This window comes from Peromyscus californicus, unplaced genomic scaffold (genome assembly GCF_007827085.1).
Source record: "Peromyscus californicus insignis strain IS unplaced genomic scaffold, ASM782708v3 Scaffold_7__1_contigs__length_154581171, whole genome shotgun sequence".
NCBI classification, from domain to species: domain Eukaryota; kingdom Metazoa; phylum Chordata; class Mammalia; order Rodentia; family Cricetidae; genus Peromyscus; species Peromyscus californicus.
The window spans coordinates 122698626-122710843 of NW_026294595.1; the positions used below are offsets into that span (position 1 = coordinate 122698626).

Genomic DNA, 12218 nt, shown 5'->3' on the forward strand with positions numbered 1-12218 from the left:
CACTTTACGGACTAAGCCCATTCCCTTAGCCACAGTAGCTGGTTCTTTATGTCTCTCTATGATCCTCAAAAGTAGGGGCCCCTTCCTATTCGTGTCTGCATGTTTAATTCTGGGCACAGAAATGAGATATTTGTGACACATTTGGATTATTTTGAAGCCACCTGGAAACGCTTTGCTCTATTGTTTAACTTGCCTAGAATGATCCCAACAACAACAAAAACTGTTTAAGCCGGTTTTATTATCTCATTCAATAGAAACTTCCACAATGCTTGGCTTCATGACAGGCCCAGAAAGAACAATGGTGAAATCAGATACTTTTCCGGGTCATCCCAGCAGGGCTGTCCCCTCAGTAGGCAGCTGCATCCCCACCTCTAAGGTATCCAGTAACAGGGCCCAGGTGGCCTCACCATGGTATGTCAAGAGGTCTTGATGCTGTGTGAGAGGAACTCTCCTCCAGTCTTCATCCTCAGGTTCTCAGCACCTTAACAATCAACCTTATTCTCCCCTGTTCTCCCCCCACCCCGAAATCACACAAGTAATAATCAGCATCATAATTAGGAAACCCGGAACTACAGACAGGGCAAGAGGGATAATGTTTCAGAAGGCATTCTGAGAACCCAGATGGACTTTCCCAAAGTTGAACACACTGTGAAAACACTCTCTGGCCACTAAGCATTGCAGTCACTTCTGGTTGTTCCAATGTGTCTTGATAATGACTAACTGTTAACTCTTCAGTGGAGGGCATTTCATTTGAGCTGGTTTCTTTTCCTACACCCATGCCATGTGATTTATTAGCAAAAATGAGTGGCTTTTTAATGAAAGAAAAACTCCAAGCCAGTGTTCCCTGGGCAGTGATGAGTAATTTCTTGCTCTAAGATGAGGAAGGAAAAGACTTCGTTTTGCTTCTTCAGCCTCACTCCCATGATGCAGAGCTAGCACTGATGAAGGCAGCGGGGTTCCTGCCTTCCCCCAGAGTGACAGCAGATCAGAGTGATGCAGCACCCAGCGTTTCACCAACTGTCATCCCACCCTGTTTCATTCCTGAGGATGAAAAGGAGATGTTACTATAGTCAACCTGGTGGAGTTAGAATGGGCATTTTCTCACACAAATCGGGAAGGAATATTACCCCAGTCCCAGAGGACTTGAAGGACCCTTCGAACTGAAACACTTGAAATCTTTGAAGCTTATCACCCCCATCTTGTGTCTCCTGGGGACCCAAGGGAGCTCTACCAGCTGTCATTAGCTGCCAACTTTCAGGTACAAGAGTCAAGGAGCTCTACAGGGGATGCACCCAGTTCTGATTTAAATTTAATCTGTGTGGTCAATTATTTGTATAAGAATGGAGGAAAATAAAGACTATTTCACAAAAGTCAACTCTGTAATTTTAGAGCCTTTAAGACATTTGAAAACGCCTTGTGCAATTATGTGGCGCTTAATACTCAGATAATGGAACAATGAAAGATGTATGTTTGCGTTTTGTAAAATTAAACTGTATGCAGTTATTTATCTTTTACCTTAATTGTTTGAGCTTGTTTCTAATGTAAACTGTTGTAATTTTAAATAAATATCATAGAAAAAACTTTCATAGGTATCAAGAATCCAGAGTAAATTTACTTTGCAAATAGGCTTTGTAGGTATGTTTTACACTGAGGATCTTAAACTGACACTTTCATTCAAAAATACTTTGAATTACTCACCATTTGCCTAACTGAGGTCAGACAGATCTCAAGGAGGCAAGGCTTTACAACAGAGTTCAGTTGACTTCTTCCAGATCCCAAGGTATGACAAATGTACAGAATCAGCGTAGTAAAAGGTAGGGACTATATTTTTAACTGATTCTGGTTCAGCATACAAAAGCTCATGCTTTAATCTCTTCTGTTCTTCAGACTCTGTTCCATATTAAGTGCCTGACTTTTTATGCCTTCTGAGAAAATTTTTGGACAACTTGAAATTTGGTAGCTTGCTAGAGCATGGAGGCAAAAGAATTTGAAGTAGATAGGATCAGTTCCATAATATGAGTTTATGTGTTAATGTATAAAATCGTCAATAGGGAGCCAGTTAAACTACTGTTTTGGATTCCGGTGTTCTAAGTCTTTTCTGCTGTGATAGTCACACTGTGACTACAGACGCTTGACAAATAACAGTAGAGCAAAGCGAACCTGATTTCCTATGGGTTCCAGGATCTGAGGAGTCCTACCCAATCACATACACTGTCTTCCAACTAGGATTGCATCCCTTTAGTACTGAGTCACCCCGGGTCAGTGTCAAATAGGATCAAGTCTGGAACCGAGCTCAGATCTGTGCTTGGCTAGGTCAGTAATCTCACGCATATTACATGAAATTGCTGTACCTCAGTTTCCTTATCTGCAAAACAAGTCATGGGGGAAGGGGTTGTTTATTTTTTAGGACTTGAATACATTAATATGTTTTAAATACTGTTGTGTCTAGTGAGACGGGTAAAGAGTTAAGAATGTATACTGTTCTTGCAGAGAACCCAGGTTCAGTTCCCAGCACCCATGTTGGCCAGTTCACAATCACCTGTAACTCCAGCTCCAGGTATCTGATACCTTCTTCTGAACTGCAAGGACATATGTATTCATGGTCACATACCCACACACATCTACATGTATACACATAATTAAAAGTAACAAAAATAAATCCTTTAAAAATACTACTAACAACATATGGCACATTGTGAGTCCTATATGTGCTTTATTTTTTATGATATCATGTTTTAAGCGAATTTCAGATTTACTGAAAAGTTTCAGAATATTCAGAGATTCTCTAAGGTTTTCATATTTTGACAATTTGCTTTAGATAACATATTTATTTTATTGTGCTGTGTAAGAAACAATCACAAACTAAGAAGGCTAAGGGTTACACAATGACTGTCTCACAGTTTCCATGTGCTAAGGGCCCAGGTACCACTTGTCAGAGTAATTTACTCAAGATGTCCTCAGACTAAAGCAAATGGTTCAATAGGGACAGTTAGCTACATTGAGGCTCAGGGTCCTCTGCTAAGCTCCTCCCTCTGACTGTGGGTGGAACTTGGCTCCTGTGGTTGCAGGACTGAGGTGGCCAATCTTTTTACTCAGCATCAGTCAGAATCACACTGGGCACCTAGAGGCCAATTGTCATTTCTCAATATGCGGCCTTCCTACCACATGCCAGTTTTTATTCCAGCAAGAAACATCTTCCTATTGTAGCTGACCCAGTTAGTCTTTCTGCAGTTTCAGGTACCCATGGTCAACAGTAAACCAACGCAATTAGATTGAAAGTTCCAGAAATAGTTCATACCTTTTAAACTGAACACCATATAAAATTGAAAAACATAAAATTCTCAGCAGGGCCTTCCCATTCTATCTCCTCTAGGGCATAGCCCTTGCCTTGGAACAGAGTACCTATGCCTTAGAAGTAGATGCTCCCCATCTTCTAGTGCATCTCAGTTATCAGATGGACTATCGGGAAATCACAGTAAACTTCATCTTCATTACCAATGGCCCCACAGCTCAAATGAAGAGCACCTGCAGTTCAGATGCTCCAAAGGGAAGCCAGGGTATGTGTCCTGTGAGTGAGGTCAGTGTTCTCTACTTAAAAAGGATATGGACGACTCATGCGTGGCTACTAAGAACTTTGGTGTGCAGACTGTTTTATGTCATCATGACACAAAATAAAGTCATTTGAGAGGAGGGAACCTCAATTAAGAAATGCCTCCATAAGATCTAGTTATAGGCAAGCCTGTAGGTCATTTTCTTAATTAGTTTTTGATTTGGGAAGGGCCCAGTCCATTGTGGGTAGTGCCATCCATGGGATGGTGGTCCTGGGATTTGTAAGAATGCAAGCTGAGAAAGCCATGATGAACAAGCCAGTAAGCAGCGCCCCTCTATGGCCTCTGCATCAGCTCCTGCCTCCATGTTCCTGACCTACTTGAGTTCCTGCCCTCACTGCTTTGGATGATGAAATGTTATATGGAACTGTGAGTGAAATAAACCCTTGCCTCCCAAGTTGCCTTTGGTTCTGGTGCTTCATCGTAGCAATAGTAACCATAGCTAGGACTTATGGTAAGACCATTTTGCCACCAGTGAAAGCAGGAAAAGGTAAAAATAACTTTGCTGTCACATCTTGAACTACAAAGGTTAATGCTACAGTATGTAATACGACAGACAGGTATAGGAAAAACATACCATGAAAAGGAAGCTCGTTCTGTGGGTTTTCTTCTTACACAGTAACTTCTCTGTCTGTTGTTCTCAGTCAGTAGTCCCTATTGAAGAGAATGGCCTGATGTGGCTCTGCTAGCCAGGGTCTCTAATCCTCTTCAAGCTTACTCAGACACCTGTCACTGTCGGAAGCTGGATTCTGGGAGAGTGAATGACATGCAAGGACTTTGGAGGCCTAGGCTTGCTCTGGCCTTCAGCATCTCAGTCACATTCTGTTGGCCAGAGTTAAGCACAAGATCAGCCCTAATTCAAGAGGGAAACACATAGATTCTACCTCTGTATAGGGAGAGTTGCAAAGTCAAATTTCATGAGATGTGAATAAAAGGTGTTTTAACTATGACCATTTTATCAATTATTCTGTATACTCTTTTTAAAAAATTATTTGTACTTGTGGGGGGGGGGCGGGGAATGAGTATATACATGTGCTCTCATAGGCCAGAAGAAAATATCAGATCTCCCAGGAGCTAGAGTTGCTTCCAGTTGTGAGCTGCCACACTCAGGTCCTCTGCAAGAATGGTGGGCATTCTGAGCCACTGAGTCATCTCTTCTTCCCCATAACCTGCAAACTCGTAATTCACCAAAAATTGCCCCATAGCAGAGATATATCAGCTGCCTATCATCTCCTCCATTTTTATATCTCTGGTGAGGCATTGTTCCACGGTCCCTGCAGCTTTTATCACACACTCAGCCTTCCCCATGGCCTTCAACAAAAACAGTTGGTTCTCCAGCAGCCCTGCATAGCCATGAAAGCCTTGGTGTTACCAGTCCTATACCAATCACAGCAAGTCCTAAAATCACCCAATGCAGTGAGGAACTGTCAGAGATGGAGAGGCACTTCCAGGACCCAGCAGAGCAGTGTGATCAGAGAGTCAGCTGCACTTGAACTTAAATTTCTAACAAGACACCCAACTCTGTCACATCCCATGGTTTTCAGAGGAAAGCTGGGGTGCTTTTCCTTTGGTTATTCAGTCCTCTGGTTGTTTTCTTTTTCATTTCGAAGTGCCATGCTGCTTAGGATAGATCCCTATTGTAGTCCAGAGAGCATGAGAAATGATTATTCCCTTCACACTTATTCTAAAATGAGACACTACCAGAATATACATATTTCCAAAAACGCTACTCATTTTCTCAGTCATGACAGGCTGGGAGGCTGGGAAACACAGCAGATATCTTCCTTCTTAGAAGCCATTAGGGCCAACTGGATAAATTAGAAACCTATGTGCTCAATGACCCTCCAGGATCCTGGGGAACAGACTGGTGGGTACAGGTACAGCCCAGGAATCTGCATTTCTTCAAAAGCTTTGCAGCCTCCTCTTATCCCCTGAGACTCTGAAGAATAACAGAGCCAGGTACCAGGACTGCTTGATTTCTGCCATCCAGCAGAGGCACAGTGATGATCGGAAAGGCACAGCACTCTCTGTTCTTGTGAAATGGGTCCAGGTTGGCTGTGACAGGTCCAGAGCATCAGGCAAACAGAACAGAGATTGTGCAACCTGGAATCCAGATCAGCACCTGGAGTTGTGAGTGCTGCCCTTCCTCTAACTCATCTGGACCAACGCAGAAAATGAGTTCTGAAGCACCTGGCGCCCCTCTGGGAAGGCAGAGCTGAACACTTCTGTAGTTTCTGAGCTAGTGGACAGTATTCCTCAAGAGGCAGGGGGAGGTAGCCTGTTCTTGGAGCCCAAGAGAGTGACAAGGGATGTTGGGACTTCAGTCTGCTGCATCACTAAGGTGCAGCAAGGAAGACAGGAGGGCGTAAGAGTTCTCAGGGTGCTGTGGATCCAGCAGGCTTTGGCAGCCACTGAGGATGGAGGAAGAGTAAGAGGCACATGCTGAATATATGTGAACCACAAGTTGGGCAACAGTGAATGTAGCTAGAGTTTTCCTGCCTGGCCCACAGTCAGGACAAATCTCTCTCACCCGCCAGTCCCACAGCGGCTCAGACCCAACCAAGTAAACACAGAGACTTATATTGCTTACAAACTGTGTGGCCGTGGCAGGCTTCTTGCTAACTGTTCTTATATCTTAAATTAATCCATTTCTATAAATCTATACCTTGTCACGTGTCTTGTGGCTTACCGGCATCTTCACATGCTGCTTGTCATGGAGGCAGCTGGCAGTGTCTCTCTCAGTCTTCCACTTCCCAGAATTCTCCTCTCTCCTTGTCCCGCCTATACTTCCTGCCTGGCCACTGGCCAATCAATGTTTTATTTATACAGAACAATATCCACAGCAAGTGAATTTTGTCAAAAACTTTAAAGTGCAAAAAGTGTCCAGATACCTCCAGGTATCCTGCTGCGGAGCAGAGGCTCCCAGTATACAGAAAACAGGAAGCCGCCATGTAAAGTAAGCTGCCTGTTTCATAAGACAGGAAAACAAAATACATTTGAATGTGCTTGTCCATACTGAAGAAACTCTGGAACATCACTTAAGACATTAACCAGAATCATCAAATCAGAGCTGTGGGGGCTTGGCAGGAGGGTATTAATTATCTTCATAGTATATGTCCAGTCATAGAAACAATTTTATATGTGTAGCGGAATACTGACACTAGTGTGATAAATATCACTTTCTCAGGCTGCCAGTGCTGCCTGGGACCTGCGATGACTCCGGTCCCTGTAACTTTAGGGGAAAGGCTCCAGGCTGTTTTATTTTTTTTTCCTTGAAGCAAAGTCCTCGCCTCATCAAAAGTGTTTAACAAGTTAAGTCACCTTTTCAGACGAGTCTGCTTCTGGCTTGACCGACTTCCATCTTAGAGGTGTGCGGGAAGCTGGGATGCTGTCTTCATCTTCCTTTTGCTGAATAGGTAGAGGGCTTCTCGCTTAGACCCTCAAGGTTGACCTGTCTGAAGGGCAGGCAGTCCTGCCCCAGTGACAAACACCTGGTGCCGTTATCTTAGCTGCTAGTGACGAAATCCCGGGTCTGTGCAGGCTGGCCGGTTGAGGTAATGGAGCAGAGCCTTCTGGGGAGGCAACACATAGGATGAGACGGTCTCAGCAAAATCACTCTCCTCCACCTGAGTGGTTGAGCTGCTTTATTAAAATGATTCAGAATGTTCATGGCCCTATTTGGGTAGTGTAAAAGTGTCGTCCATTCAGGGGAATGTTCTGTGGCTCACCGCAATAGGAATTCTCAGCCACTTTAGAAACGGCCTATTTACCGTTAGCCTGATGTCCAGTCCGTGTTACTAACCAGATCGCTACAGCTAGGTGACAGTTCAGGCCTGCATCGTTTCCAGTCTATTAATGGCCCATGATCATCAAGGACCATTTGTTTCCCCTTCATTGCCTCTAAGTGAGACAGACAGAGCTAAGCTTGCCCTAGCTTATGAGGAGCACCTCGCCTTCCTAGACAGTTTGTCTAAGATAAAGTTAAAATCCCAATTTTTTTTTTAGTCCTGTTGTGCTCACACGAATTTTTGATGCTCCAGGCATCATATGCCTAAGGCAGGGGAGGGAAGTCAGTCTGGCACTCCAAGCAGAGCTGTGTGGGTGTAAGGAACGACGCAGCTGCTGTGTGCTGCTCCACGGTGCCTAGTGGGAAGGTCTGGTGACGTCTTTCAGTGGCATCAGAACTCAGGTATAAAAGCCTTCACGCAGGCCCAAAGAGCATGTGTGTCTGGAGACATACACCCTTTTCCCTTGGTGACCCCATTCTTGGAGAAACACCATGGTCCTAGAAGCAGAAAAAGGAAAAAAAAAATCTGTGGCTTGCAAGCTGTAGCATGTGGCACGATTTATTGTCCCGCTCTGTTTGCTTTCCTTATGTGCACGAATGTGACAGCTTGTGGGGACTGAAGGCTGCATTTTCCACTGCACAGCCCAAAGCAAGGTATCCACACAAAAGAACCTTCCTGCATCTTCCCTGCCCCCACCCCACCCCCGACCCACGTCCTTTTGTTCCGTTCTGCTGCTGCCGCCCAACCTCTCCGGACTCACCCTCTCCCCTGTCCACTCTCTCCTTCTCTCTTTTCTCAGACATGCCCAACCAATAGCTCCCACCAAGGCTCTGGAGACTTCTGCTTCGAAATGTCTGCTGTAGGAAACTGAGGTGCAGAGCCCCCCTCCCGCCCCCCGCCGCAACTGCACCTGGCAACCAGCTCTGCTAGCAATGCAATAGAATTCTATTTTAGGTTTGGGGTCCAAAAATCCAAGTGCTGAAAGTTTGCTACTCTAGGAGTAAAAGAGGCTGTCCTGGGACCAACCAAGCCGTCTTGGGAGCACAAGATGGTTTCTTTGGGCTGGGGCAGGCTGACCCGAACCCTCTGTAAGTGTCACCCTGTGGCTTGCTCTCCTCTCCTTTAGATGGCACCATTTTACTGCCGGGAGGCCGCTTGATCTCCCTTCTCCAGTGTCAATTAGTATTCGCTGTGCAAAAAGCAGGAAATTCCTTCATTATGCCGGTGCCCGGTGGCAATCGGATAATTAAGGTGGTGCTTCGGCATTTCCATTATAAACTCCGCTTCTCACGGAGGTTTGTGGCACAGCAATAAAAATTTGCCAGGAGGGCTTCACCTTGGGACATTTTAGAGCAAACACTGCATTTCCCTTCTGAAGGGTCTTTTTTTCTTAATCATGTTATGTCAAGTCTGAGAAATTTATTTTTCTCCATGTGACCAAAAATAATTAAGGATTTTTCTAGAGTTTTTGTAATTTTAATGCAGGCATTGATTTGCATTTAATTGTAAAGAAGCAAGTAGCATTTGAGGTAATATACCCATTAATTACCCTGATTTGATCATTACACATTGTGTTCATGAATGGGTGTATCACAAGCTACCCATAAATTTGTATGATTATTATGTGACAACAAAAAATGGGAGAATATAAAGTATGTCAAAGTGTTTTAATTTTTAAAATGGAAAGAAATATTTTGAATTTTAAGACTTGTTTTCCCAAAATGTTAAGTAGTTCTTGCATTACCTCCCCCCATGCCCTCCTTTTATTTTTAGTCTATGTTGAAGTCTTCCAAAATCAGGCAATGTTAACTTATGAGACAATTATCCAGAACTTTACTCAAAATGCATTACTGTAGGTGCTTCCTAAAAGTCACTGCACATCCCAGCTCCCCCATCAGCAGAAGTTTGTGCAGAGAACCAGTGCAGACTCAAGGCCTCTCCTGTGTAAAGTCTCAGTCACCATCTTAGAGGTTTCTGGGGACAGACACCATCTACATGTCTCCACATCAACACCTTTAGTCATAGTCTCCATTTCCACTGTTTTGTTCTGTCTTGAGTGAAATCATATGTCCTACCTTTTAGTCATAAAAATACCTTGTCACAGTAAGTTTTTCAGTCTACTGAAAAATATTTTCACACGCTGCTACCATATGCTACAATGGGAATAAAATCTGAAACTAATGGCATGCCCTTACTTTTAAGAGTCACTGGTGATTGACAGGGACTGTATCAGCTTGTTTACTGTGACTGTAACCAAATTCCTCAGCTGAGTATATTACAAAGAGAGGAGGTTCATTTTACTAACAGTTTTGGAAGTTGAAAGTCCAATATTGGATGGCCCTCTCGGCTCAAAACTGGGCGCCAAGCTGCCAACACATGGGCCTCTGTGAGGCACATACAAACCTTACCAAACCAGAGCAGCTACCTGAACATGTTTTTGTTTCAGCCTCTGGGAGAATGTCATTTTAAAAATTTTGAGCCGGGCGGTGGTGGCGCACGCCTTTAATCCCAGCACTCGGGAGGCAGAGCCAGGCGGATCTCTGTGAGTTCGAGGCCAGCCTGGTCTCCAAAGCGAGTTCCAGGAAAGGCGCAAAGCTACACAGAGAAACCCTGTCTCAAAAAAAAAAAAAAAAAAAGAAAAAGAAAAAAAGAAAAAAAAAATTTTTGAATTTGTAAATGGCATGTCATAAAGTCATATGGTGATATATTAGTTACATTTCTTTTAAAAAACTTTACATTTATATATTATTATAACAGGTATGCATGTGAGCATGTGTGCATGTCATGTGGAGGTCAGAGGACAGCTTGAGGAATTGGTTCTCCTCTTCTACCACATGAGTCCCATCAGGCTGGCAACAAGCACCCTTCTCCTTTGAGCCATCTCACCGGGCCTCAGTTGTCTTTCCTGTCACTCTGGCAGCGTACAGGGCATAGACAATCTAATGGGAGAAGGATTTATTTTGGCTCATGGGTTTCAGAGTGATTGGTCCATGTTCATGTGTCCCTGTGCTCTTGGACACAGATTCATGTGTCCCCATACTTTTGGGCACAGATTCATAGCAGAGAGCATGTGACGAAGTCTGGTTTTCATTTCACAGTGACAAAGCAGAAGAAAGAAATGTCACATAGGATAACTAATTTTAACTTTTGAGTCTGTACAGGTCCCTAACTCATGCGAAGGTGCTACTGGTAGTTCTGATGGGTCTTCCCACCCTTAGTGAATCCTCTCTGGAAACACTCTCCCAGATAAAGCCAACGGTGCCCTTCACTGGTCTCCGAGTTGAAGCCAGACTGACAGGGAAGGTTAACCAACATGGTTTCACCAGTGACAATGGATGTCTACACTGTGCATTACACAGATGATGTTCCTCTCATTTTACTTTATGAGATCAGAACAACGTGTTCCAGGCACGCATGCAAGCTGATCCACATAGAAAACGGACATCTGACATCTGAATGCTTGTTACCAACCTTCTCTGCATGTCATTGTAAAATGACAATGATTTGCCATCTAAAAGGCAGATTTGGGACACAAGCAGGTCACACTGCTGGAATTCGTAGCTCTAAACCCTATTTGAGTTCAGAGGCAGGTAATGTAGTCAGAAACCCAAGGAGACACAGAAATCAGACATACTTGTTGTACCACTGGGAGCTGACACAGAGGAGAGAGAGAGAGAGAGAGAGAGAGAGAGAGAGAGAGAGAGAGAGAGAGAGAGAGAGAGAGAGCAGAAGTGAGCTAGATTTCAGGTCTGTGTCACTTCCCACAATTATAGTTGATACTTAAAAAAAAATTCACAGGTGAGTCATGAGAATTGGAGTAGAATTACTTTTGTGTAACTGATACAAAGATTGAAAACAATTCCTTCCTTTCTCTTGTGTTGGCTTAGCCAACAACCTCTGTTTCTCAAAACACACACACACACACACACACACACACACACACACACACACACACACACCACAAACTGGATTTTAAAATATTAATTTAATTATAAACCAAGATTGATTGTCAGGAATCTTCAGACACAGAGGACTTATTACCAAAAGGCAAGGCAGAGGAGTGTATGGTTGGAGTACAGCTGTAGAGACTCCTCGTCCAGAGGCAGTGAGGCCAAGAAGATGCCTAAAACCATAGTAAGTCTAGGTGGTTCTACTGCAGAAGCTACCAGGATAGAGCTATCAGTGACAGGTCAGCCAGGGACTTGAGTTCGTTATGCCAGGTATAGATATAGATATATAGATATATAGATATATAGATATATAGATATATAGATATATAGATATATAGATATATAGATATATAGATATATAGACTTAGTCCCCTTCTCTGCCCAAGAAACTGTTGTTCACCCTATGAAACCTAGTTCCAAAGTCATACCGGTTAGGATGGATATTATAAAAAAAACATACACAAGAGATATTAAGTACTGGGGAGAAGATGGACAAAAGAAAAGGCTTTCACACAGCAGATGGAAATGTTTGTTAGTGCAGCCACTGTGGAAACAGTGTGGGGATTCCAACAGCATCAGAAAAGAACTGCCGTATGACCAGCCATCCCTCTTCCATATAACCAAGGGAGTTGAAATCTCCAACCTATACGGATATTTGTAATTCCCATGTTTGCAACAGCAGCATTCACAAATCAGGTATGGAAACAAGCCATGTAGACAGATGAGTGGGGACAGAAACTAGAATATATGCATACCTGCATGTATGTAGGGTGAGCCAGTCCAGAGTTCTGATGAACAACATGAAGACATTTTGTATTACTTGGGGGATTTTCTATAAATTGGTAGCTTTCATCTGCTCTTGTCACACAGGT

At 43.6% G+C, this 12218-nt stretch overlaps 1 long non-coding RNA gene across 1 annotated transcript; it reads right to left on the reverse strand.

The window, feature by feature from the left end:
- Positions 1–218: 218 nt before the first annotated feature.
- On the reverse strand, positions 219–8244 carry LOC128102327 (uncharacterized). The gene is made up of 3 exons (XR_008215384.1): positions 8157–8244; positions 4186–7893; positions 219–1041 (listed from the first exon to the last, which is right to left on the reverse strand). It is a non-coding gene; the product is annotated as an uncharacterized LOC128102327 (long non-coding RNA).
- Between the last annotated feature and the right edge of the window lie 3974 nt (positions 8245–12218).